The sequence below is a fragment of the Rhinolophus sinicus genome, chromosome X (assembly GCF_036562045.2).
Source record: "Rhinolophus sinicus isolate RSC01 chromosome X, ASM3656204v1, whole genome shotgun sequence".
In the NCBI taxonomy this organism is placed as follows: Eukaryota; Metazoa; Chordata; class Mammalia; order Chiroptera; family Rhinolophidae; genus Rhinolophus; species Rhinolophus sinicus.
In genome coordinates this window covers 21,528,980-21,552,528 of record NC_133768.1, presented here as the reverse complement: position 1 = coordinate 21,552,528, position 23,549 = coordinate 21,528,980, and positions in this window count along the sequence as shown.

Below are 23,549 nucleotides of genomic sequence, written 5' to 3'. Positions count from 1 at the left end.
TAGGTTTGATGAACAAAGTAAGATAAATTTGACTATTTATAACTTGTTAACAACTAATAACAGTAACTGGTAATTAGACTTTCTCATTTTCTTTACAAAGAAATATTTGAGTATCTCATAAAGTTGCAAGACACATTTCAAAATTTTCTACCAAGAAATAATAATTTTCGTTGGTTTAGAAACTTATTTATTAATAAAGGTAAACCAGTATCTAATTAAAGAATATATTCAGTAGTTAGCCATTAATATATTTGTGCATAAACATATATATTCTTACTATTCTTTCAATATTCTGAATAAGTTAAAGAATATATTGAAATTTAAAGAAAAACTATGAAATGACTGATACAATTAGCAATGTCTTATCTATATGAATTTTATTTTCTTGAGATTGGGTAACAGAAATAAAACACAAAAATAAAAGTAAATTATGAAGTTAAAATGGTAAACTGACTGCAATTGTCAATCATTATGCCAATTTTATAAATTATATGTACATCAAAACAACCCCATATTTTAGTGCCTGATTTTGTAATAATAAATTATTATAGATGTGAACTTGTAAGACACATTAAGAATTTTAAAAATGATTTGTTTTGAGTATTGTGGATAAGCATGTAATTTCATAACGGTAAAAGAAATTTGAAACTATTTCTTCTCTACTTCACTTCCTCCCTTTGACAAATCTAGGCCTTTATAGCTTGGTATTTCAAATGCACTTTGTGTATTATAGAAACAATTTAAAGTTATTTCTTATATGCAGTAATGTCCACATCAAGCTGAGCACCAAACAAATATTAGCCTTCCATACTTTTTTATGAATTAGTGGCAAAACTACATCACACATTTTTATCTTTAACATATAATTATTAAACCATTAACATTTTTCTATAGGCAATGTGCACATTAGTCTGCATCATGAAATTCTTGACTTAAGTTATGTTGATTGATATTTTCTTCCCATTTAAACTATTGTTTTCTTGAGGACAGGGGACATGTTAACATTTCAGTCAGATGCAGTTGAAAGGTCACTAATCTAAATGTTGCAAGACCAAGACACTAGTTTCAACTTCACAACAGTATGATACTTAGAGAGTTTAACTTCTCTGAGCCTTCGGTTTTTTTAACCCATCGAAAGAGAAACATAACATATGCTATAGATAATGCAATGATTGAATAAGATAATACATATAAAAGAATATGAGAAAGAGAGAGAGAGAGAGAGAGAGAGAGAGAGAGAGAGAAACTTATTTCCTTATTTTTATAACATTTGAGAGCATCATAATCCTCTAAGTCACTACTCTAAACTAGTTCCCTAAATGGAGAAAAGGAAGGTGAGGAGGAGGTTGAAAACATGGGAGTGTTTGTTGTCACAATATCTGGAAAGTGCTACTGTGTTTATGGGGGTGGGTAGCTGGCAGGCTAAACTTTCCGCAGCCTGCTGGATAGCACCATACAAAAGAGTTATCCTCCTCAAAATGCAAATAGCTATATCAAGATAATATTTTGAAAAAACACTTTTTTCATATTTGAGATAAATAACTTGAATCATAAACCACTACCTGTATTTTAAAATTCTGGATCCAAAATCAACATTTATAATAAACTAAGTATAAGCCTACTCACATGCTTATGTGATAAAATATTTTATGAAATCGAACATAACCTACTAAATTATATATGTATATAATGTAAAAGCTTTTATAAGTATTTCTTAATTATTGATGGTGTTATATAGACCTCACTTTATAGTTTGAAATATCCCTATTCCATGTTAATCTTTGGTACACCATAGGAATATTTTAACATCAAAATAATAGATAGTTCTGGGACAAAATATACTTTATTAGAAATGAAGCTTGGTGCTTTAAAAAAGAAGCGTAATTATGATTTCCGGTATTATTTTGCCCTCGGCAATTGTAAAATTTTCTCTAAAATGAAGAAGCAAGACTATTTCTCCCCCAATATTATTTGAGGGAACTTTTAAACATAGTGGGATGAATCCAGTCACTTGTCTTTACACTGGGAAGGATTTCTTTGCAAGTAGAAATTAATCCTTCCTTTCCCCAAATTAAAAAGTACCTTCCACAGCTACACGTTGAAATCAATGCATTGGTTATATACCATCAAATCGTTCATCATTCCTTTGCATTTGGACAACACAAGATGTCTTCCAAATCACTGTATGGGGGTGGTGGTCAACTTTTGGGATTCTTCAGATATAAACTGTCTTTCATCCTCCTTCTTGCCATTAATGCAAGTCCTCCCTGTGCCATAAGCAGATAAAGATCCATACATACCATTTTATGAAGCTCCCTAGGGGCTGGAGATAATATATTTTGAAAATTTGTGGCTAAAGTTTTCGCTGTCTAGTTTCCTAATAAAATTCCTAAAATCCTAATAAATTTTCCATAATAGGACCTTACAGTTTCCAATACTTTTATGAAAGAAAACCACTAGATTAATTAGTTTTCTTCTTGCATTCCAGTAATGGTTGAAGATTTGTCCTACCCGTTAGTTACCTTAGAGACAGATATGGATGTTTTTTATTTGTTTACCTGAGATTTAGAAATCTAAATCGTTCTCAGTTTGTGTAAATGGGAATCACTGGTTCCAGTTCTCCAGAAGCTGTGAGTGAGCTGGGATGGGGAGTATGTTCAATGAACTCGTCTTCCCCACTCTCATTCCCTCAGATCAGTGTATATGCCTTCGCGTGTGGATTGCTCTTTCAGGTGGTTTAAATAGTACTTCTCCTACTGCCTTCTTCTACTGGTAGTAAGCATGCCTTAAGTCACTTTGGTAATAAGATAGTCTGTGTTTTTCGGATTGTTCCAGAGCACATAAAGCCCTGCTGGCTAGTTACATGAAGAAGGCTACTGAGGCCATGCTGGATGAACGGGGAAAGTGGTAGACCCCATATTGTCAAGATACTGCCCTAATACCATTTTGTGAGGTTAGGAGTTTCAAACGACTGCTTACTTTCATCTGTGGTTTTGAACACAGTGAAAAAGCAGTCCCTTAAGTCCCTTTGGAGCAGTCGCTTTGTCAACCTATTAACTAGCTTCTTCTTATATATTCTTTTGCATATTACTTCCTGAATGGAAGTTTCCAACAGTATTGTACCCTCTAAGAAAGTGAAAATATTTTAAATCATTTATGTCTACATTTTAAAAGCTACAACATTTCAATTTATATTTGGTACTGTACAAATAAATTGAATTGTGTGTATAGAAGAGAAATATACCAAAAGTGGTACTAAATATTTAGGATGGAGAGTGTATTGAAAACCACCCCACAGGCTTCCTAATTCTTTTCTACAAGAGCTAGCTCAAACATTCTTTTTTATGCTTTTATCTTTATTGTTGCTACATTACAAACCACAGCACCTTGCATTTCACCTCTTACATTTTCTGTAAAATAAAATCAATAAACACAGTAAAAAGAAACTTCTTGTATGATTCTTTTATTGACAATTTTCCAAGGATTTCACAAATGTATACTGTTTCTTTAAATATAACTAGATATCTCAATGTAAGAAAGACATGTGGAAGATAGATTATTATTAAAAATCCTTCATAAATATTTTGGTAGCAGTATATTAAAAAGGTTTTTGTTTTTTCTGTTATAAAGACATTTTTAAAGGCTTAATTTCAGGGTTTTATGGTGTGAAGATAAGTACATGTTGGTATCTATGTAATATAATTGTGCTTTGGAAAAGATAAATTTGAAAATTTTTGAAAACTTCTTGAGGCATAAGATTTTAAAAACATGAGGATAAAAATAATCTTTTTAAAAGGTCAAAGAATATGTCATGGCAGTTTGAATGTTATGGCCAGGGAAGAGCAATTAAAAGATGGATAGGCCATCATCATGTTAAGGTTAAATGGTCTAAAAACAAACTCTCCATCATCTGCAGAAATCTATCTTGTTGCTGACCATTAAGATTTTTTCAGTGAGTAACCAAGTATCTAAAACTTTTTTTTCAGTTCTCTCTCTTTAGAAGCAAGAGAACAGAAAGAGAGTTGGAATAAAACTGCAAATAATATTAATACCCCACTTCCTCTTATGGGACAGACAATAAATAAAGACATACAATTTAAAAATCACTTCAGTAAAAGCATGTTCAATATAGAAAGATACAGGGTACAGCAAACATACCAAAGCCAGCCAGCATGTGAGGGTTGTGTGGAATTTAAGGAAAGGTAATCCTGGAAGAAACACCATCTAAGTAGATATTGGAGAAGTGGAAAAACCACAGTGGTATGAACATTCTTATTCCTGCTTTTTGGTGAATAGATGTTAAGCATTGATGTTGGGTATATACCATGTTTCCCCGAAAAGAAGACCCAGCCGGACCATCAGCTCTAATGCATCTTTTGGAGCAAAATTAATATAAGGCCCAGTCTTATTTTACTAGTAGTATTTTATTTTACTAGTAGTATTTTACTACTTTATTCCCTTTATTAATATAAGACTGGGCCTTATATTAATTTTGCTCCAAAAGATGCATTAGAGCTGATGGTCCGGCTAGGCCTTATTTTCGGGGAAACATGGTATATATGGAGAGCAGCTGGGTCATAGGTAAGCATATGTTCAGTTTTAATACTCATAAATACTGCCTAACAAATTTCCAACATGTTTGCCCCAGTTTACACTTGCATCAGCAGTATATGAGAGTGTCACTTGTTCTACAAACTTGTCACCACTTAGAAGGTAAAAGGAATGCAGGGGCTGTTGCAGGTGGAATTTGGAGGGGACTAGTGTCCCAGGCTGAAGCACAGCCTATGCCAAGGCCTAAGGAGAAGGGAAACATGGCTTATTTGGGCAACTGAATATATGATGGTGTGTATTTATAGATGAGTACTGATAGAAAATGAGACTAGCAGCAAGCAAGCATGAGATCATGAGAAGCTTTGCATGCCATATGAAGGTTTAAAAGTATCTTTAGGGTAACAGAAAACCAATAAATATGTACAGTTTTTTTTATGTTAATTAAACTTCAAAAAGTAGTTTTTTTAAAAAAAAGGAATGGGAGATTATTGAAAGAATACAATAGCCAATCTTAAGAAGTGCCTAACAGTCAAAGCTGGAATATTTTGTGCAAAAAAAATATACTGCATTGGATTTAAACCCACAGAATAAAAGGAATATCTGTAAGTCCTTATGGATATAAATAGAGAGAGAGAGAGGAAGGAGCTGATTCTGTGGCCTGGCAATCCCTCAGGACATGCGAGGACCTGGCTTCTAGACATAGACCCCATTGGGCATTTTTTAATCCATCTTTTTCAGTGTCCAGCATAGAATTATGTTTCAGTGTCTCTTAAAGTATTCCATCACTTTTGCTACACTCACCCAGTTTCTGGGGGGCTATAGGACAAAAGGGACACGGGGGGAAAAAGAACTTTACTCCTTTTAGTGTTCTGTACCCCATCTTCCTCCTTTCTGCTCCGGAATCCTAAGGAGACAGAGAACATACCCATCACAAAGTCTCTCTTTTATTTTTCTCCATTGAAAACCAGAACACAGAAAGTTTTGATTAACTAACAATCTTTTGTTGCTTTAAACTTGACACTGCTTGGCTCGTCCATGTCAAGGTCCTTATAAGCAAAAGAGATTTAAACTTAACAATTCATACTTAACACATCTCATTTGAGTTCTATATTAATTATTTTCAAACTCTTTGGTCTCACAACCCCTGTACTCTGAGCAAAATCATTGAGGACCCAAAAGAGCTTTTATTAATATGGATTATAACTACCAATAGTTACCATATTAGAAATTGAAACAGAAATTTAAAAAATATCAGTCCATTTAAAATAATAATAAACCCATTAAATATATTTATAAGATTATGAAAAATAATAACTATATTTTTAAAGAAAAATTAGTGAAAAGAATGTCATTGCTTTACATTTTTAAAAATCTCTAAGTCTGGCTTTAGTAGAAGACAACTGGAATGTCATATCTGTTACTGTATTTAAACTGGTGCAGTGTATAGTTTGGGCTGATGTATAATATATGAATAAAATATGGCTTCACAAGGTAGAATTTGAAAAGGGAGTTGTATTCTAATTAGCTTTTCAGGTAATTGTATGTATAGTTTTTAATACTACACCTGAATGGGCAAGTGGCAATTTCTTAAAGGTTAGTTGTAAAGTAGAATTTGGAACCATTATCATTGTGTGTTCACCATCCACAGTCAGTTCTCCTTCCATCACCATATATTTGATCCCCTTTTCCTTCTTCTACACAATGCAATATACAAATGATGTATTATAGAAATGTACACTTGAAACCTATATAATTTTACTAACCATTGTCACCCCAATAAATTTAATAAAAAAAGAAACCATTATCAATGATCTCTTTGTTCTTTGTCACATTATAAGCTTGCATGTTAGATCTTGTCACCTCATAGATGACCTTTAAAGAGTTTCATGGAGTCCATGGAACACACTTCGAGAACTACAGTCCCAGACAAAAATTTAGGCCTAAATAACCTCCTTGGTTCCTTCTGTCCTGAGCGACACCCATTTTATACCTAGATTTTCATTGTAAAGGACATTTCCTTCAATATAGACATTAGCGAGAAAGATCTTTGTCAAAAGCAGAAAAATTTTATCATATCACTTGTCCCATAAAAATTTTCTCAGTAGATCTCCTGGTGACGTTTTTTAAAGTGATTTATGTCAGAAGATCATCACCATGACATAGATCAAGGAGTGGAGTAAGTTGTCAAGATTATGAATATCAGTGTAAGTAGTCAGTAAATAATTACTAAATATGTAAATGTGATTTTATACATTTGTGGTTTTCACTAAATTAATTCCCTAGCTCTTGATTATAGATGTTAGCAAGTGAAAATACTGCCTTAATTAGGTTTCCTGGTATGAAAAATAATGAGTTAAAAATCTAGACATTCACAAGAGGTGCAAGTACAAGAGAATTTTACTTACTGATTAATTTTAATAAAGTAAGTTGACCATATCTTATTTATATGTGAGCTCCTTCCCACACCTAGATATTTGAATTATAGGTAATCTGCTATCAAAATGAGTTCATCCATAAACGAACTTTAATGACATCACGAATCTCTATTTTATGAATTTACTCATTACCCTTCCTCACTTCCTATTGTGTATCTTTAATATTGACATATAAATCTTGCTTTTAATTAGTTTACTATTTTATATATTATGTAGTAATCCTAACATTTACAAGTTAGCATTCTTTCTCCACATTGTCTAGGTAATGGAAGAGTAGAGACCCAACATTTTCTTCTTTCTGGTCATTGTACCAGACACAATTCTTAGTGAATTTTTTCTTTGAGTTAGCAGATTTGTGCAAGGTCCACTCTGACTGTCCTATGGGCTAAACCAAGAGACATAACTGCTTTGGACTATCATCTTTGAGTGAGTCAGCTAACTCCCTCACCAGGCTTTTGTTTTTTATAAGATTATTATTAAATTTATTGGGCCGACACTGGTTAATAAAATTATATAAGTTTCAAGTGTACGATTCTATAATACATCATCTATATATTGCATTTTGTGTTCACCATCCAGAGTCAGTTCTCCTTCCATCACCATATATTTGATCCCCTTTCCCTTCTTCTACCATCCCCCCTTACCCTCTGGTATCCACTAAACTGTTGTCTGTGTCTATGAGTTTTTGTTTGTTTGTCTTGTTTGTTCGTTGCTCTTACTTTTATATCCCACATATGAATGAAATATGGTTCTCAACTTTTTCTGCCTGACTTATTTCGCTTAGCATGATAATCTCAAGATCCATTCATGTTGTTGCAAATGGTACTATTTCATCTTTTCTCGTGGCCAAGTAATATTCCATTGTATATATGCACCATTTCTTCTTTATCCAATCATCTATCAAAATACACTTTGGTTGTTTCCATGTCTTGGCCACCATGAATAATGCTACAATGAACATAGGAGTACAAATGCCTTTATGGATAAATGTTTTCAGATTTTAATTATAGCTGAATTCCTTTGGCATTTTTCCACAAAGAGAGAATGTGCCGGTCTGGCTGACCTGGCTCTCCAATCAAGTTGACAGTTGTGTTTTTCAGAGTAAATTAATAGATTCCAGTTTACTCTGAAATATCCTGGGAGTTGCTTAGCATAGGCCAGCATCCCTAAATTTAATCAACATGAAAGCGCTGAAAACATTGAGTTTCTAGACCTGGATCATAACTGCATTAAGAAATTTCCACTGGGTGAGAGTCCTTAGCAGCCAGTTAGTTTTCTTTTAGTACACTTATATGTAAGAATGCCTTTCATCACTTTTCACAGATAAGTGAGATAATATCCAGAGGTGAGCTATAGGAGATGGCTTGAGTTTAATCCTATGTAGAAAAATCACTATTTTCTTATAACAGACAGTGCTTTACTTTAAGTAAAGCCACTTTGAATAGGCTTAATGTATGTATCTTCAATAGAACCAGGAAGCAGACTTAATTGCTATTCCCAAGGAAGAATTTCAAAAGAACTCATACTTGATGCATTATAATTTTTTTTTAAGTTTATTTTTCTTCCTGTATTTTTGCACTTGGCTGGTTTGAGGTAAATTTTAAAATTTTGTTTTGAGAAATAAAACTGCAGTGATTATTTGTATTGAGACAAAATATAGTCAGGTTTTCCAGCAGTGGGGATAATCCAGGAGGTAAACAGAATAAGATAATGTTTTCCTTGACAAACTATCACCACTAAAGTCTTACTATAAACACTAGACAGCACTTTTTATAAGCACACAAATGCTTATAAAAAATATTGTGACATATTTCCCTTAACACAACCTGACAGATAAGGAGAGCAAATATTACTTCTAGAGGTAAAGAAACAGGCCCAGAGTGGTTCCATGACTTACCCAAGTTCACACAGCCAGTAAGATCCAGGTTGAAATGTGTCTATATTTATGAAGGAGGAAACCACAGATTAACAATGGAAATGCATTATAAATTGCTGCTACATTGTAGTATATTAAACTAATGTGTAATCAACTTTTGCTGTACAAATGGATTTTTTAATGAAGAAGGTAAATTATCACTATAATACTTGTATTTTTCTTGTTTTGCTGAACATATGGCAATTTTGTATTCTGTTTTATCTAGGTCTCGTAGAATTTGTTCCAACAAAGCGGGGATGTTTTGTTGCTTCATCAGAATAAATAAATTAAAGCACAGTCCCATGTTTTGGAGGCATAAAGCATGCAACTTTCCAAGTATTACTAGGTGTTGGTAATAATACTACAGGTTCTTCCTCCTTCTCCCCCACACACCAATAGGAATTCAGATTAATTCCTTTTCACATGACTCTCATCAAAACAGGAAAAAAAAATATGGTGCATTTATAATGCATACACTGTGTTATCAAATATATTTCTGACTGGAAAAAAATGTCTGCTTTGACAAGCATCATGAAAAACCAAATCCTTCCATTACAATATACGACTGATGAGTAAAAGAATTTCCCACAGACCAGCTCCTGGCTTCACGTATTTCAAACCTGGTTTTTCCTCCCCGATCCACAAACCTTCAATGCTGAGTTCCTTAGATCACATTCTTATGACAGTCATACCTCTGGTCCCACACATCCCTGTCACAATACTCCATCAGACAGAATGGCGAAGTATAGGAGTTTTCCTGGAAGCCATTGCTAGAAATAACTTTTCTTGGATGTGGTACAAATCACATACATATACCCCAATGAATCCAAAGTATATGTTTCCCAACTCACCTTTACTTTAGTCAGATCCCAGAAGTTTTTTGGCCATACCAGTGGCACCTGACAGAAGGAAACTGTGACAGAAGGTGTGCCACAATGGAAAGAAACAGTGAAATATAAAAAGTCATCTTAATTTGCAAATTTTACAAAACATGATTGTGTGGACACATTGCTCAAGGTCCTTGAAAAAGTCACCAGCCAGTACAGGACCTTGAAGCTAGAGCTTCCTCACCTTCATGGAGAATCTGCTTCTGCCAGATGCCCATATCTGTTCCTCCTGTACTGTTGATTATAATATGACCATGACTATATTTTTCAGAGTCTATCTTATAGTCTCCCTTGACCTGAAAGTTTCTTTATACCAACCTATTGTCTCCTCAAGTCCACAGAATCCAGTAATTAAGTAATCACAGAGTTTAAGATACATGCACCTAAACTTCAGAGAGCCCTCTCAGGCTAAGGATATCTCAGCCATCCTTGATTCCTGAAACGCAGTAATTTCTTTCCATTCCAAATGTGTTCCCTTCAGTCCAAAGTATCCATTGTGTGTTGCATTTTACAAGTTCAAGGATTGGTGAAAATCGATTCCTTTAGTTCAGAAAAGACCAAAGGTTGCCCAATTTTCAACCAGCCTCCGGCCTCTCTCACCGATAATTCAACCAAACTGCCGTTGCTGACTACTGGTTATCAGATCTGCAGGCCCTGAGCACAATCCCGGCCATACGTGTGTATGTAACACTCCTTCTATGTCTTTGGCTTGCCTTTCTAGATTGGCTTACTGTGGTGCCTCTGACTATGAGAGATTGGCTTCAAATATGTTCCTCAGTCAGGGCATCACTGCTTCCATTATACCAGAAATACCTCTGAGTAGACAGAGACCAGCATAAGATTGGATTGAAACACCAAGAAATTCACATCTACTGCCCCAGACACACTAACTGCTGATGTGTATATGGGTCTGTTTTTGTGTGTATATGTATGCATGTGGTTTCTTAAATAATCTGTTATGTTCACATATTAAGAAATAGGGAAAGAGTACAGATATCAACCATATTTTTGGCAGTTAAAGCGAAAATAATCTTGTACTGGTAACTGCTGATGGTGAAAGTGTGTTGGTAGCTATATTCACATACCTTGAAATATTTTTTTAAAAATAGTTGGGTCCATGGGAACGAAGTCTTTTGATGTCCTGACCTTAGATAAGTAAACCAATAGGAAATAAGACCTGACTTCTGATGCAGTAACAGTGAGGAGGATAGCCCTGTGAAGATCAATCCAGTGGAGGAAGATAATTCTAGGAGGATTGAGTTGTGTTCATATATTAGAAATAACACAGCATCTGATCTGCTTATTTGGATTATGCTTTTAGACTTGCATGAGATTTCAGAAAATGTTACCAAAGTGGGAGCTCTAAGTAGACAAGCCATGGGGAAAGAGAATAACATATCCACAGCACCCCCCAATAAATAGATATTTTTCAAGACCCTGAGATTTAGGAATCAGTGTTCATGACCCATAGAGATGCACTAAGGACTATCAGAGTACTCTGCAGTTCTCCCCCTCTCTCTCCTATACATGTCTAACCGACTTCTCCATCATATCACTATAGCTTTATTCCTGTCACAAAACTAAATAAGGAATCATTCTTCCACGTAAAATTATGAGATGCAACACTTACCTTTTGACTTAGAACAAGTTGGAGTAGAGCTTGTGTTTATCCTCTTATGATTGATAAGTTATATGTTATCTCCCTGTGGTCTCTGCGGCTGGGTGGTCATACTTCTTACATGGAAGTTCAGGGCTCCAAGATGAAATTGTCAGAAACTGTCATAAAAAGATAAAATAATATTTAGTATTTTGGTCTTTCCCAGTGTCCTGGGATGAGTTCACAACCGTAGCCAAGAAGCCTAGAAGCCCAAGTTCTTGGAGAAATACTTAGAGTTGTTTATGTGATAACAATCTAACCCTCTACATTAACCCCAGAGGTCACAGCCACTTAACCAGAATACTCGAAGATACTTACAGGTTAAGGGAAAATTGAAGGTCATACAGAAAAAGTAATAATGTGAACAGAGAGAATTGTGTTTCTTTCTTGTTATGATTATTTAAATTGTTACGTAACAAATCATTTCAAAACTAGTGGCTTGCTAAAATAATTTATTGTTATCTCTTACAATATTGTAGGTCAAGAATTTAGACTTGGTAAGGTCAAGAATTTAGACTTGGTGAATTTTAGGGCTTGGTGAGATAATTTTTATGTTCCATGTGGCATTGACATGGGCAATCCATGGTACTTAGCTGGTGGTTGGACTGGTCTGGAGGATCCAAGACGGCTTTACTTACATGCCTACCAACTTGGCAGGGACCACTGAAAAGCTGGGCTCAGTTGTGACTCTCTCCCTGTCAGTGTTGTTTCTGCACGAGTTCTCTCCAACAAGGTAGTTGGATTTCTTACTTAGCAGTTCTGGGCTCCAAAACAGTCGAAGTGGTAACTGCTAGTCCTCCAAAAGGTTAGGTCTGTGTTAGGGACTGGAAGTTTGTATTCCCCCCAAATTTATATGTTGAAGTCCCAATCCCCAATGTAATGGTATTTGGAAGGGAGGCCTTGAAGAGGTAATTAAGGTTAGATTAGGTCATAAAGGTGGGGCCCTCATGATGGAATTAGTACCCTTAAAAATCAGGAAGAGTCCTCCCTCTCTTCACCATATAAGAATATAGTGAAAAGATGACTGTCTACAAGACAGGAAGGGCGTCCTCCCCAAGAACTGACTCTGCTGTCACCTTAATCTTAGACTTCCCAGACTTCAGAACTGTGAGAAATAAATGTTCATTGTTTAAGCCACCCAGTGTATGGTATTTTGTTATAGCAGCCCAAACTGGGTAAGACAGCCTGCAACTGGGCATAATATTAATATTACTTCTTCCATATTCTATTTGTCAAATCAGTCACAGGCCTGCCAGATTTAAGGAGAGGAAATATAGACTTGACCTCTTCATAGAAAATGCAACAACAAAAAACTGTGTCCATCTTAAATTTACCACACCTCTCTTTGGTAAAGATTGCTCAAGCCCTAAAGTTAGCCCCGGCACTTCAAGTCATGATGTCAGAATCCTTCACAAAGCCAGAATTCCTGAGGATGGCTCCCTCACCAAAGACTTCAGAGCTCCAGTACTGATTTTAAAAGCCTAGGTACACCCTGGTTAAACATGAACTGCACCACACCCAAATAAGTTGGCCCTTGAACAACATGGGTTTGAGCTGCACAGATCCACTTATACATGGATTTTTTTTTTCAATAAATACTGTAAATGCATTTTCTCTTCCTTATGATTTTCTTAATAACATTTTCTTTTCTGTAGCTTACTTTATTGTCAGAATACTGCATATAACACATATACAAAATATGTGTTAACTGAGTATTTATGTTCTCGGTAAGGCGTTTGGTCAACAGCAGGCTATTTAGTAGTTAAGTGATTGAGAGTCAAAAGTTATACTCAGGGGCCGGCCCGGTGGCTCAGGCGGTTGGAGCTCCATGCTCCTAACTCCGAAGGTTGCCAGTTCGATTCCCACATGGGCCAGTGGGCTCTCAACCACAAGGTTGCCAGTTCAACTCCTCGACTCCCACAAGGGATGGTGGGCTCCGCCCCCTGCAACTAAGATTGAACACAGCACCTTGAGCTGAGCTGCCACTGAGCTCCCAGATGGCTCAGTTGGTTGGAGCGCGTCCTCTCAACCACAAGATTGCTAGTTCAATTCCTCGACTCCCGTAAGGGATGGTGGCCCCCTGCTACTAGCAACAGCAACTGGACCTGGAGCTGAGCTGCGCCCTCCACAACTAAGGCTGAAAGGACAACAACTTGAAGCTCAGCAGTGCCCTCCACAACTAAGATTGAAAGGACAACTTGGAAAAAAAATCCTGGAAATGCACACTGTTCCCCAATAAAGTCCTGTTGCCTTCCCCAATAAAATAAAATTTAAAAAAGTTAAACTCAGATTTCAGACTGTGAGGGATAGGGTGGGGTCACTTCTCCTAACCCCTATGTTGTTCAAGGGTCAACTTGTACCTATAAATAACAGCATTGTTCTAGTTTTTCCGAGGGGAGTTGAACTTTGATAGGGGGGAGTGATTAATTATGCAGCATTTTCCTGGGAATCTTTGGAGGTAAAGTTTAAATCTCATTTTTTTTATTAGTTTCAGGTGTACGAAACAATGTAATAGTGAGACATTTATGCCCCTCACGAAGTGATAACCCCCTCCCCCCAATATACTACTCCTCTGACGTCACATACAGCCATTACATTTCCACTGTCTCTATTCCTTATGCTGTACTCCGCTTCTTGTGACTATATATATATATATATATATATATATATATATATATATATATATAAAATTATAGTTGACATTCATTATCATTCAGCTTTAGCTTCAGGTGTACAGTGCAGTGCTCAGACACTTACACCGACCATGAAGTGGTCTCTCTAATGAGACAAGTGTCCCATCAGAAAATTTCATTTTCAAAAATATGTGGGAGAAACTGGAAAGGATCCAGAGATGATCAACTGAAAAGATTACAGGATAGGAATTATTTCTCTGAACAAAAATGAAGGTTCAGACTATTGAGCCACAACAAAGGAAACTATCCAAGCTTGACAGATGTCTTCAAGTGTATAAGAGAATATCCTCAGAAGGAAGTTAAGCAGTTGCTCCACTTAGAAAGTATGGAAGCAAAAGGAAATGACATATCAAAATAGATAAAGCAGGGTAGGATTTTTCTGTCTGTTAGAGAATTAAAGAGCTTGAAACCAGATGTTTGAAAAGTAAAAGAGGCATTACTGGTTTTTGGAGTTAATGTATTATTATTGAACTCTACTGCTCTAAATTTATGAGAAAGATAAACTAAGTAGCAGGCTGAAAAAGGAGGGAGGAAAATGCATACAAATATGATGTGGCCCCTGATGTTAGGTTGCTGATAGTCTATTTGGGAAGACAACAAATGTGTGTTAAATGAATAATTAAAGGTAACAGAGAAAACTCATAAACATATATGAGCCCTCTGGGAAGAGCTGCCTAGAATGGGTTGCCCCAGGCTTATATTTATTTCCTCCCTGCGGACTATTCATTCTGTCTTCTTTTTGGTTGCTTCAAAGGCTTTCCTTGCCTTTAGTTGTAGAAAGAGTTATGGAAAGGGGAAAAGGGAGAGTTTCTCTTGAATTGTTCACAAATGTTCTCCATTAATTTGCTGGACTGCAAAACACCCATAGGTGAAACAAGAACTGCAGGGGACAGTCATTATAGCAACTATGAAAAGAATCAATAAGAAGAAATAGGGATAGAAATAGCCAATAGGTATTCCTCCTCTCAACCTGCTGAATTGGTTTCATCTTCAAAATGAAGGAGCCCCAGACCTCTCCTCACTCCATACCAGTCTCTTTTTCTCATTCATAACACATCCTAGCTTGTTTCTTGTTTCTAAGTTTTTAAATCATAGAAGTGTCCACCTACCTTCCCCCTTACTTCCCCCTCAGCCCCTCCCTTACAGGATACTCTTGAACCACCAGCCAAAAACCTGTGCTAGGGAAATCATAACTTTTTTAGAGGGAAAGAAGACAACAAAGCTCTTCTTTACCTTTAAATTCTGTTTCCACTATCAAGCTTCGGGAGGTGCAGGGTGGGAGGTGGGGGTGGAATGGGAAATTCTGAACATACCAACTTTCCCACAGAAACAGCAAGAGCTACAAGTTATTTAGTGGTTTCAGGTACAAAGTGCTTTTTATATATTTTAGATTGTGAATGGTAAGAAAATTGCCAGTTTTTTAAGTTCTTGAACGTTGAATCATGGGTATTTTCATGTGGTTTAACCTAAAAATATTATATGATGCTTGAATCCTTATACTAACTCTCAGAAGAGGATATAATTTACTTTTTATACATAACACATTTAATGAAAACTAAGGCCCTGAGAGTTTAGATAACCTGCTGAACTATCACACAGGTTGTAAGAAAAGGAGCCAGGATATTAAGAGAATTTTATTCAATTCCAAACCCCATCTACTATCCATTATTCCTTGTGTCCTGTTGATACCCATTGGTATTTTACATCAAGTACGTTTTCTTTTGCATGCTTTTGGAAAGGCTTCCTCCTATCTGAAGCATAATTTCTGCACAACTTTTTAACTAGAGAATCTTACTGGAGTTAAAAATTTAGATTCTCAACAGCCTTTGTGAATGTAACCTCCTGAAGTCAGACACTCCCTTATACAAGGAACTATGTGGGTCCTGCCAAATGAGTCTAAATAATAATAAAGTCAATGAAAGATGGAAAAAATACTGGCCACAGATATTGAAAACTTGCATTTCTGCCTGATCTGGGTTATATCATTATATAATAGAGATGCATCCTGCCTGCTGGGACTCAGAGCAAGTTACAGTTCATTTGGTCAAAATAGTGCCTGTAGGTGGCTGGGGTCTAGCATTCAGAAAGAGGGGAGAGAGAGCCAAGCTACAGGCAACAGAAACAGAATTCAAAGAGATCTGAGAGCAGGCAATGAGCAGGGGCCCATACAAGTATATCTAGTTCTTAATATAAAAGAACATGTGATTGGGGTTGGTGGTGGTAAGGGAGCTGTTTTAACTGCAAACAGTATGCAGAAGTCCAGCTAGATGTAATTTCATTTGGATAGGGCAATGTCCTTTTCATCTTTCAATCCCTACCTAACACAATAGCTGGTTCATAATGGATGCTTAATACATGGATGATGCATTGAATTGGTTTCTAGGCAGCAAACTGTTCGTGACAGCAGAGGCTAAAAATTAACTACCCTGTACATACGTTTTAAGTTCCAGAGGCTTGGTGAGATATGAGAGAGAAGAGAGAAGAATTAGGAACTGAGTGCCAACTAGTTCACATACCTGGTCCTTGCTCCACATGCCTCTTAATTGAATAAAAATGTCATGAGGACAAAGAAATAGAAAATCCAGTTTCTGGCTGTTATAACTGGGTTTCAGTTTAAGTTACCTTGCTGGCTAAAGAGAAAGATGTATAGTGTCAGCACTGACTCAGAAAGAATGACTTACTTATTTAGATAATTTAGTATTTAAAACTATTTATTTAAAGGCAAGACCTTGATTTTAGTCATGCTTTAAGGCCAAGTTATGATTCTTAAAAATGTTGCCTGGGCAGAGGTAAACCAGATCTGCTAAAAGCTTTGAAGCTTGACTTGAAGAAAAGAGTTTTGTACAAAGAAAATCTTCTATATCTGAAAAAAAGAAAGAAAGAAAAATGAGCAAGATTATTTAATTATCTTAGGGAGTTTACTGTTTCTTCTTATGACATAAACCATAGTTTCAAAGAAAGGTTTCTAAGTTGTATCTGGATATACATCTATATCTATATCTATATAAGTATATCTATATCTATATCTCTATATATATACATATCTATGTCTATATAGAGATATAGATATAGATATACCTCACATGTATGATAGTTGTTCATGAAAATAAACATGGTTTGGTAAATGAAAGCAGGGTTTTTTCCAGAACCAAATATATATTCCTGAGTTCTCTAGATGTCCTATTGATAGAAGAGACAGAAACCAATAGTTTCTACCACCAAGGCTGTCATCTACTGCTAGAACCAACAAACTCAAGCATGACAACAAGGGAAAAGAATGCAGGACTGATAATTTGACAATATCTCAATATCTCATACAGATCCAATTTATCTCTATACTTATTTTTCTTGAGAGTAATTCTTCTAATTTAAGCTGTGCCCCATCTTTTATCTCAACATAAAGGCAGAGAAAAAAATAGGAAGTCACAAAATTTCACTGCACAAAAGTCACCTCTCTTCAGGATTTTGCCAGGTTTGAAAAGGCTGTTAAAGAAAGTATGTTCCAAAATGACTAGTTGTATGGACAGCTGTGTTCCTATAGAGGAAATTTTACCATTCTGTTCCTTGGCAACAATTTCGTTTCAACCTTTTAGGATGACAAGTAATCCTGTTATTCTGGTAGCTGAGATGAGCTCATGAACCCATTTCCAGTCTCTCCTCTATGCACTGTGATAAATTCTATACAGGACAAGAAAAATTAGATAAACTCCCAGGTACCCTGATGTAGCCCATGGTGTGTGTGTGTGTGCATTCTTCAATTGTGGTAAAAACTTAACCATTCTTTCTCACGCTTAAAATTCACTTTCTTTTGCCTTTCATTTCAACTCAGTGGAATTCAAATTTTCGAGACAAGATACAGACACATCCAAATTAAAGTGTTGAAAGCTCAGACCAATGTAAATTACCTAGAATAAGAGACAGCCACTGGATCCTCTTTAGCTAAATAAATATGCAAGCTATTAAAATACAGAAGCCATTAGAGCAAATTGAATGAAATATCTACTTGTTGAGAAAAAAATAAAATACTTATTGCATGAGAAAATCATTGCTGAGAAAGCAATATATAAATATATATTAAAAGAATGTGTTTTTCACCTCTACATAAGCATATTTGAAACTATTTTGTATTAAGTGTAAATGGGCAGTGTACCTGCCATTTAAGGTAGGAATTCCAATACGATTCACCTTTTTTAAGTAAATTTCTTTCTCTGTAGCAAAATTGCCTGAATTGATTTTGGTTCTTCAAAGTATATATTGTATTACATTTTATTTCAGTCAATTCTACACCAGAGAGTGAATATCTAAGACATGAAAGATCAGTGCATTTACAATATAGCAATTGAATAATGAAAGAGTCGTGTCCTAATATTGAAAGGTCAAATTATAGAAAAGGCTAGAAAAATGTGAGAAATGTGTCTATGGTTCACTGTCAAGGCTGGTGGAACTCTGGGTGAAATTTTACGTTTCATTTCATAATAAAATTCTTTGACATATAATTAAGTGCCGACAAGAGTTTTCAAATGAGAGAAAATCATTTTAAGCAATATATACATTTAAGAAGAATATTAAGCAATAAAAACTACCAGAGTAATGTGCGTGTGTGTGTGTATGTGCGTGTGTGTGTGTGTGTGTGTGTGTGTGTGTGTGTGTGTGTGTGGAGAAAGAGAGAGAGGTTAATTTTTTCATTCAAGACCAGGTAAATCTCTCTGGCTATACAATTTTATATGCTTCATTAGGAGAAACCAGTTTTGTACTTCTATTTGTACAGAATGATAACAAAGCAGTAAAATATAAATATATGCAAATATGTAAATAACTGAAGAGAGGAAATTAACCCGTGCATATGTTATCTCTCAACACTTCATATTCATCCCTTATTTATGTTTCGAGATTATTCAACATGACCAAAAGTTACTTAATAAAATATAAATATTAGTAGGAAGGCCTCTAAATTGCATCCAAGTATACCATATGTGGTAGACATGATGCTGTGATACCCAGATTGGTCTGGAAGGAAAAATGTGATGAGAAGCTTCTGGGAAGGAAGTCAGCAGACAGCCTCCAGCTGTCAGCTCCTTCTGGTTATGCCTCATCTGCAGAGAATGGCCTTACTAGAGATATATCCTTCTGAGGGCAGCTTTCATCTGATGGCTGAGTCAGGCAAGGGTATAAAGACGTGACCATTTTGACCCCAAACATTACACTGTGATAAGCAAGTGTTGTTCCAGCGCTCCCCACCGGGTGAGCCAAGTCATTCCGGCCTGCATCTCCGTTTGACTTCTTCTGCCTGATCCTGTTTCCTCCAGCTGCCTGAACAAATTTGATTCCTAATAAATACCTTGTGCCACACACTCTGTGTCACATCTGCTTCTGGAAAACTGAATCAACAACAGTGGTCACCAGGACTGATCTGAGAAGACAGGCAGTACGCTGGCGTTTTAGAACTAGATCATTGACCACCTAACTTGCTATAACGATTCCTGCTGACAAGTGGAGCATGGTGAGCTCTTGGCACGATGTGGCTGTTAAATTGTTAAAGCTTTACACTGGTGATCAATTAGGAAGGTGTACTAGTGGAAAGGGATGCCCTAGCTAAGGCAGTGTACCGGATTTTGCCATGTGTAATGCGCTCCGTGCATCATACGCACCCATATTTTTGGCTCAACCTTTCAGGGGAAAAAAATATTTTGTTTTAATTTTTTTATTCAAATTTTTATTTGTTTACATTTCGGTACTTGTTGTTTTTTTGTATTATAAAGGAATTTTAGCATTTATTTTTAACATTTTATAGTACAAGAAATGTTATGTAACAAATAATTACAAAATACAAGAACAGATACAAAGTACAAGAAATTTTATGCACCGGTAACAAATTTACAATATTTAGGCATCACAGAAGGCCAAGAACTCTTCATCGTTGCAAGTTCGTCGTAAGTTCAACAAAACCAATTATCATATTCCAGGTATTATTTTGCATACGGATATTGTTATTGATTTCTAGAGTTACACTTCTAACTCATAAGCATAAATAAAAGAATTAAAAACATTTATATAGATACAGATTCAGTACTACTCATGTATAATGCACATCCTTATTTTTCCCTCACAAATTTGGGCAAAATAGTGCACATTATACACAGCAAAATATGGTACTAGTGTGATAATTATGGAGAAAATATTAGGTAAAAGGATAAAGTAGTACAGAAAATGTGCTCTACATCATTAGTCATTTAGTCATTAGGGAAATGAAAACCAAAACCACAGTGAGGTACCACTTCACATCCAGTAGGCTAGCTATAATTAAAAAGACAAGCAAAAATAAGTGTTGGCAGGGATGTGGAGAAACTGGAACCCTCCTACTTTGCTGATGGAAATCTATAATGGCCTAGTATCTTTGGAAAACAATTCCTCAAACATTTAGTCAGGGAGTTACTATCTTACCCTACAATTCCACTCCTGGGTATATACGTAAAGAAATGAAACAATATGTCCACACAAAAACTTGCATGGGAATGTGCATAGCACCATTATTCATAATAGCCAAAAGTAGTACCAACTTAAATGTCCAACAACTGATGAATGGATAAACAAAATGTAATGTATTCATACAATTGAACATTATTTGAGAACAAAAATAAATGAAGTATTGATACCTGCCACCACATGGATGAACCTTGAAAACATTATGCTAAGTGAAAGAAGCCAGTCACAAAACTTGCATATTATATTTAGCCATTTATATCAAATGCCCAGAATAGGCAAATTTATAGTGCTATAAAGTTTATGAATGTTTGCTTAGGGATAGAGGTAGAAGGTAGGGGGTTGGGGTGACAGCTAATGGGTATGGGTTTCTTTCAGGGGGACAAAAACATTATAATGTTAGATCATGGTGATGGTTGCATAACACTGTATCTACTAAACAACATCAAATGTAGACTTTAAATGGGTAAATTATATGGTATGTGAATTATATCTCAATAAAGTTGGTAAAAGATTAAATCTACCCTGACCTGGGAATGCAGGGGTTTCCCTCACGAAAGAAAAAAAGAAAAGAAAAGAAAGATAACAGGATTGAGTAACTATAGCTAAATGTCACAGTTTCACTACAAAACAATATCAAAGAGTTGAGGGAGATTAGCAGACACTGGAAAGCCAGGTGCGAAAGTCTATGAACTTCTTTGGTAGCATATAAAGAAGCAAGAGATGTCTAGCACACAGAGGCCTTGGAAAGATACATAAGCTCCAGAGATAGGAGATAAACCCTACAAATATTTAGGGCCAGCCACATCCTTAAAATTTTTGGAGTCTTCTAGTCAGGGCATGCTGGGACATGCCCTCCAAAGTCAAAGACAAGTGGGTCTCTTCAGGTTCTACATGAAGCATATTCCACACTTTGGAATACTGCTCCCACCCCAAAATTGTGTGGCATGAAAGGCTGCCAGCTTTGACCAGGAACCAGAGAATAGCAGGGCTCTGCATCAGTTCCACACTGCAATACAAACAGCCTTTCTGCTTAGGCCATAACATTTGGCAAATACTATCATGTTGGAAATATCAATAATGGGAAAAGATGCTGGGGAGAAAACTGTAGCAAGCCCTCGTAAGAGAATCACAATACAGGCTTCTGGGGTTCTGGAACAAAGCCTTGCCATCAGCAACAAATAATTATATTCCTTTTTTGAACAACAACTTCTGGTGTGCTACTGGCCCCTGATGGAGATGGAATGATTGCCTATAGGGAACCAAGTAATCGTATGGTCTCATCATGAGTTACAGCCCCTGAAAGTCACCAAATCATAAGGTTGGATAAATCTAGCAAAAATGCAATGTAAGGTGGCAGTGGTACAACCAGGATTGAGCATGAATGAAGTAGTGGCCACAAGTAAGCTGCATGACAGATAACAGAGCCCCTCATGAAAGCCGTCACTGTCAGCACCACCCTCTCAACTCACTCCTATGGCTACATGGGAGAATGCTATACTACCAGCTGAAGGAGGGAAAAAAAGCTCAAGACTGGTTTACACAGGGATTGGCTTAGTATGCGGGTACAAGTTGAAAAGTGGTTGGTAGGTGAACTACAGCCCACATAACAATGACCTTGTTTCAGTGCTTGATCTCCCGGTGTGTGTGTGTCCATATAACATAATGGCCAACCAGTGGTTTCTTTACAGCAAAGGTGATGTAGGAATGGGCCCTTGATCATTGGAATCCACTAATCATGTCACGTATTTTGTGATTCAGAATCCGTCGGCCCGATAGTATTGGAACAACTTGCTGAATGAACAGCTAAACCACCAGCTCAGAAGTGTCCAGGGGGAAAAATTGTCCTCTATACTTCAAGGTGCTTCTAGCTGCTCGAATAATTATATTGACATGAGACAGATTAGCAGGACAAAACAAAGTTTGATAACATGTATACCTCCTGTATACATGGGAGAGACTCAGAAAAACAGAGGAACTCGCTAAAATGGCAAAGCCGGCACCTTAAATACCACCTTCAGCTAAAGACAAAAGAAGATGGTGGGGGTGGGGGTGTCAATTATGGGAGGTGACCAGGAAAAGCACAGTAAACAAGGGTCAGACTGTTATGCAGATTTAGGTCTTTGCCCTCCTCCATTGGTAAGAGTTTCTAGAGATTCAGAGTCATCCTCCTCTTCCTGGCACAGAGAGGGAGACACCCTTACAAATGGCGTCAGCTGCATAGAACCTCATCAGAGGTCACATTCTCCCCAGAATAGCCCTCATCTCTGACTAAGCAAATCAGGAACAGAAAGGCCCAGCCACTACAATCTAACATGACACATTCTGAAAGGCATTACTCACTCCAGAGCTTCCTGCATCATAGTTCATTTGCTTCCTCTCCTCTTCTCTGATAAACATCTGACCCAAATTCTGTCTTCAACAACTGCTCCTGGAGGATTCAACCTGCGACAACAAATTGAATAGTAATTTTGATTCAGATTTGGACATACGTGTAGTAGTAATGCAAACCATTACATTCCTTTCAATTGATGAAATATTCTCCTAAAATATGAAAATGTCATTACTACTTAGTCTAAATTAACCTTTGATAGACATTTTTAATAATTACAATAGTATCAAAGCTGAACATTTGAATTTTCACATTTTTACTGTCTTTAAGTTACCAGGAAACACACTGAAAGTTGTCTGATAACAAGATAATATAACAAAAGATACCTAAAATATGTTGACCATTCAAGTTAATAGAAGTAGCTTTGGTACAGAAGAATTTATGTTTGAGGTTTTGATTCTTTCCTACATCTGTGAATTGAATACTTAAAAATATTTCAAAATCACTTGCATGATTCAAACAGAAAGACTGGCATTTTAGTTTGTTGATTCCATTTTTATTTTTTTCTATCCTACTGATCTGAATACTTGAAAATATTT